Raw genomic sequence first — 5,000 nt, 5'->3', positions numbered from 1 at the left:
ACAATGACCCAATACGTCGTCCACAAGGACGTGTGGCTCACCGATGTACGTTTTGAGCAATTTCGGACGAAAATGGACTTGGAACAGAGCCAAATGTTTGATCAGGCCATACGGAAAATTCTTGTTGGGTGGAGTAGTTATTCTTAGTTTTGCTGTTGACTGTTAGAGAAAATCCCCATTATTGTTGATTGCTATGTGAAATAACAGATCTGCCAGTGTTATTTTGGCACGTATAAAGGGTCTGTCTTCAGCAGCGCTGTGGCTTACGGCCACACCACCCTGAGCGCGCCGATCTCGTCTGATCTCGGAAGCTAAGCAGGGTCGGGCCTGGTTAGTACTTGGATGGGAGACCGCCTGGGAATACCAGGTGCCGTAAGCTTTTTGTCCCTATCTTACAGCAGCAGAATGCCGCTTCCTCTGTAGTTGAGACAGGGCACGCCAAAACTACTTTTATTTTGCAGCCTGTATTTCACTCTGTTTTGCACTTCTGTTTTATGTCACGTCGCTTTCGGCAATCGGGTATTAGGCGCTGGAAAGTCACCTCTGTAAAGTCTGCACTGCTGCCGAATGAATGAGCGCAGTCTGGGTTTTGGGCACAATGACCCAATACGTCGTCCACAAGGACGTGTGGCTCACCGATGTACGTTTTGAGCAATTTCGGACGAAAATGGACTTGGAACAGAGCCAAATGTTTGATCAGGCCATACGGAAAATTCTTGTTGGGTGGAGTAGTTATTTCTTAGTTTTGCTGTTGACTGTTAGAGAAAATCCCCATTATTGTTGATTGCTATGTGAAATAACAGATCTGCCAGTGTTATTTTGGCACGTATAAAGGGTCTGTCTTCAGCAGCCGCTGTGGCTTACGGCCACACCACCCTGAGCGCGCCCGATCTCGTCTGATCTCGGAAGCTAAGCAGGGTCGGGCCTGGTTAGTACTTGGATGGGAGACCGCCTGGGAATACCAGGTGCCGTAAGCTTTTCCTGCCTATCTTACAGCAGCAGAATGCCGCTTCCTCTGTAGTTGAGACAGGGCACGCCAAAACTACTTTTATTTTGCAGCCTGTATTTCACGCTCTGTTTTGCACTTCTGTTTTATGTCACGTCGCTTTCGGCAATCGGGTATTAGGCGCTGGAAAGTCACCTCTGTAAAGTCTGCACTGCTGCCGAATGAATGAGCGCAGTCTGGGTTTTGGGCACAATGACCCAATACGTCGTCCACAAGGACGTGTGGCTCACCGATGTACGTTTTGAGCAATTTCGGACGAAAATGGACTTGGAACAGAGCCAAATGTTTGATCAGGCCATACGGAAAATTCTTGTTGGGTGGAGTAGTTATTTCTTAGTTTTGCTGTTGACTGTTAGAGAAAATCCCCATTATTGTTGATTGCTATGTGAAATAACAGATCTGCCAGTGTTATTTTGGCACGTATAAAGGGTCTGTCTTCAGCAGCCGCTGTGGCTTACGGCCACACCACCCTGAGCGCGCCCGATCTCGTCTGATCTCGGAAGCTAAGCAGGGTCGGGCCTGGTTAGTACTTGGATGGGAGACCGCCTGGGAATACCAGGTGCCGTAAGCTTTTTGTCCCCATCTTTTCCTGCCTATCTTACAGCAGCAGAATGCCGCTTCCTCTGTAGTTGAGACAGGGCACGCCAAAACTACTTTTATTTTGCAGCCTGTATTTCACGCTCTGTTTTGCACTTCTGTTTTATGTCACGTCGCTTTCGGCAATCGGGTATTAGGCGCTGGAAAGTCACCTCTGTAAAGTCTGCACTGCTGCCGAATGAATGAGCGCAGTCTGGGTTTTGGGCACAATGACCCAATACGTCGTCCACAAGGACGTGTGGCTCACCGATGTACGTTTTGAGCAATTCGGACGAAAATGGACTTGGAACAGAGCCAAATGTTTGATCAGGCCATACGGAAAATTCTTGTTGGGTGGAGTAGTTATTTCTTAGTTTTGCTGTTGACTGTTAGAGAAAATCCCCATTATTGTTGATTGCTATGTGAAATAACAGATCTGCCAGTGTTATTTTGGCACGTATAAAGGGTCTGTCTTCAGCAGCCGCTGTGGCTTACGGCCACACCACCCTGAGCGCGCCCGATCTCGTCTGATCTCGGAAGCTAAGCAGGGTCGGGCCTGGTTAGTACTTGGATGGGAGACCGCCTGGGAATACCAGGTGCCGTAAGCTTTTGCCTATCTTACAGCAGCAGAATGCCGCTTCCTCTGTAGTTGAGACAGGGCACGCCAAAACTACTTTTATTTTGCAGCCTGTATTTCACGCTCTGTTTTGCACTTCTGTTTTATGTCACGTCGCTTTCGGCAATCGGGTATTAGGCGCTGGAAAGTCACCTCTGTAAAGTCTGCACTGCTGCCGAATGAATGAGCGCAGTCTGGGTTTTGGGCACAATGACCCAATACGTCGTCCACAAGGACGTGTGGCTCACCGATGTACGTTTTGAGCAATTTCGGACGAAAATGGACTTGGAACAGAGCCAAATGTTTGATCAGGCCATACGGAAAATTCTTGTTGGGTGGAGTAGTTATTTCTTAGTTTTGCTGTTGACTGTTAGAGAAAATCCCCATTATTGTTGATTGCTATGTGAAATAACAGATCTGCCAGTGTTATTTTGGCACGTATAAAGGGTCTGTCTTCAGCAGCCGCTGTGGCTTACGGCCACACCACCCTGAGCGCGCCCGATCTCGTCTGATCTCGGAAGCTAAGCAGGGTCGGGCCTGGTTAGTACTTGGATGGGAGACCGCCTGGGAATACCAGGTGCCGTAAGCTTTTTGTCCCCATCTTTTCCTGCCTATCTTACAGCAGCAGAATGCCGCTTCCTCTGTAGTTGAGACAGGGCACGCCAAAACTACTTTTATTTTGCAGCCTGTATTTCACGCTCTGTTTTGCACTTCTGTTTTATGTCACGTCGCTTTCGGCAATCGGGTATTAGGCGCTGGAAAGTCACCTCTGTAAAGTCTGCACTGCTGCCGAATGAATGAGCGCAGTCTGGGTTTTGGGCACAATGACCCAATACGTCGTCCACAAGGACGTGTGGCTCACCGATGTACGTTTTGAGCAATTTCGGACGAAAATGGACTTGGAACAGAGCCAAATGTTTGATCAGGCCATACGGAAAATTCTTGTTGGGTGGAGTAGTTATTTCTTAGTTTTGCTGTTGACTGTTAGAGAAAATCCCCATTATTGTTGATTGCTATGTGAAATAACAGATCTGCCAGTGTTATTTTGGCACGTATAAAGGGTCTGTCTTCAGCAGCCGCTGTGGCTTACGGCCACACCACCCTGAGCGCGCCCGATCTCGTCTGATCTCGGAAGCTAAGCAGGGTCGGGCCTGGTTAGTACTTGGATGGGAGACCGCCTGGGAATACCAGGTGCCGTAAGCTTTTTGTCCCCATCTTTTCCTGCCTATCTTACAGCAGCAGAATGCCGCTTCCTCTGTAGTTGAGACAGGGCACGCCAAACTACTTTTATTTTGCAGCCTGTATTTCACGCTCTGTTTTGCACTTCTGTTTTATGTCACGTCGCTTTCGGCAATCGGGTATTAGGCGCTGGAAAGTCACCTCTGTAAAGTCTGCACTGCTGCCGAATGAATGAGCGCAGTCTGGGTTTTGGGCACAATGACCCAATACGTCGTCCACAAGGACGTGTGGCTCACCGATGTACGTTTTGAGCAATTTCGGACGAAAATGGACTTGGAACAGAGCCAAATGTTTGATCAGGCCATACGGAAAATTCTTGTTGGGTGGAGTAGTTATTTCTTAGTTTTGCTGTTGACTGTTAGAGAAAATCCCCATTATTGTTGATTGCTATGTGAAATAACAGATCTGCCAGTGTTATTTTGGCACGTATAAAGGGTCTGTCTTCAGCAGCCGCTGTGGCTTACGGCCACACCACCCTGAGCGCGCCCGATCTCGTCTGATCTCGGAAGCTAAGCAGGGTCGGGCCTGGTTAGTACTTGGATGGGAGACCGCCTGGGAATACCAGGTGCCGTAAGCTTTTTGTCCCCATCTTTTCCTGCCTATCTTACAGCAGCAGAATGCCGCTTCCTCTGTAGTTGAGACAGGGCACGCCAAAACTACTTTTATTTTGCAGCCTGTATTTCACGCTCTGTTTTGCACTTCTGTTTTATGTCACGTCGCTTTCGGCAATCGGGTATTAGGCGCTGGAAAGTCACCTCTGTAAAGTCTGCACTGCTGCCGAATGAATGAGCGCAGTCTGGGTTTTGGGCACAATGACCCAATACGTCGTCCACAAGGACGTGTGGCTCACCGATGTACGTTTGAGCAATTTCGGACGAAAATGGACTTGGAACAGAGCCAAATGTTTGATCAGGCCATACGGAAAATTCTTGTTGGGTGGAGTAGTTATTTCTTAGTTTTGCTGTTGACTGTTAGAGAAAATCCCCATTATTGTTGATTGCTATGTGAAATAACAGATCTGCCAGTGTTATTTTGGCACGTATAAAGGGTCTGTCTTCAGCAGCCGCTGTGGCTTACGGCCACACCACCCTGAGCGCGCCCGATCTCGTCTGATCTCGGAAGCTAAGCAGGGTCGGCCTGGTTAGTACTTGGATGGGAGACCGCCTGGGAATACCAGGTGCCGTAAGCTTTTTGTCCCCATCTTTTCCTGCCTATCTTACAGCAGCAGAATGCCGCTTCCTCTGTAGTTGAGACAGGGCACGCCAAACTACTTTTATTTTGCAGCCTGTATTTCACGCTCTGTTTTGCACTTCTGTTTTATGTCACGTCGCTTTCGGCAATCGGGTATAGGCGCTGGAAAGTCACCTCTGTAAAGTCTGCACTGCTGCCGAATGAATGAGCGCAGTCTGGGTTTTGGGCACAATGACCCAATACGTCGTCCACAAGGACGTGTGGCTCACCGATGTACGTTTTGAGCAATTTCGGACGAAAATGGACTTGGAACAGAGCCAAATGTTTGATCAGGCCATACGAAAATTCTTGTTGGTGGAGTAGTTATTTCTT

General features: G+C 48.4%; 8 non-coding genes across 8 annotated transcripts; all 8 read left to right on the top strand.

Annotated features, from left to right (window-relative positions):
- The first annotated feature begins 261 nt into the window (after positions 1 to 261).
- Positions 262 to 379, top strand: LOC127141027 (5S ribosomal RNA). The gene has a single exon (XR_007811554.1). It is a non-coding gene; the product is annotated as a 5S ribosomal RNA (ribosomal RNA).
- A 479-nt stretch (positions 380 to 858) lies between these two features.
- LOC127141016 (5S ribosomal RNA) lies at positions 859 to 977 on the top strand. The gene has a single exon (XR_007811541.1). It is a non-coding gene; the product is annotated as a 5S ribosomal RNA (ribosomal RNA).
- A 481-nt stretch (positions 978 to 1,458) lies between these two features.
- Positions 1,459 to 1,577, top strand: LOC127141036 (5S ribosomal RNA). The gene has a single exon (XR_007811564.1). It is a non-coding gene; the product is annotated as a 5S ribosomal RNA (ribosomal RNA).
- A 494-nt stretch (positions 1,578 to 2,071) lies between these two features.
- On the top strand, positions 2,072 to 2,190 carry LOC127141035 (5S ribosomal RNA). Its single transcript, XR_007811563.1, has one exon. It is a non-coding gene; the product is annotated as a 5S ribosomal RNA (ribosomal RNA).
- Positions 2,191 to 2,668: 478 nt separating this feature from the next.
- On the top strand, positions 2,669 to 2,787 carry LOC127141034 (5S ribosomal RNA). The gene has a single exon (XR_007811562.1). It is a non-coding gene; the product is annotated as a 5S ribosomal RNA (ribosomal RNA).
- A 495-nt stretch (positions 2,788 to 3,282) lies between these two features.
- Positions 3,283 to 3,401, top strand: LOC127141026 (5S ribosomal RNA). The gene has a single exon (XR_007811553.1). It is a non-coding gene; the product is annotated as a 5S ribosomal RNA (ribosomal RNA).
- Positions 3,402 to 3,895: 494 nt separating this feature from the next.
- LOC127141015 (5S ribosomal RNA) lies at positions 3,896 to 4,014 on the top strand. The gene has a single exon (XR_007811540.1). It is a non-coding gene; the product is annotated as a 5S ribosomal RNA (ribosomal RNA).
- A 494-nt stretch (positions 4,015 to 4,508) lies between these two features.
- On the top strand, positions 4,509 to 4,626 carry LOC127141031 (5S ribosomal RNA). The gene has a single exon (XR_007811559.1). It is a non-coding gene; the product is annotated as a 5S ribosomal RNA (ribosomal RNA).
- The last annotated feature ends 374 nt before the right edge of the window (positions 4,627 to 5,000 follow it).

Source organism: Lates calcarifer, unplaced genomic scaffold (assembly GCF_001640805.2).
Source record: "Lates calcarifer isolate ASB-BC8 unplaced genomic scaffold, TLL_Latcal_v3 _unitig_5607_quiver_3426, whole genome shotgun sequence".
In the NCBI taxonomy this organism is placed as follows: Eukaryota; Metazoa; Chordata; class Actinopteri; family Centropomidae; genus Lates; species Lates calcarifer.
Note: the sequence above shows the minus strand (reverse complement) of the source record. Positions and strands in the feature narration are given on the sequence as shown.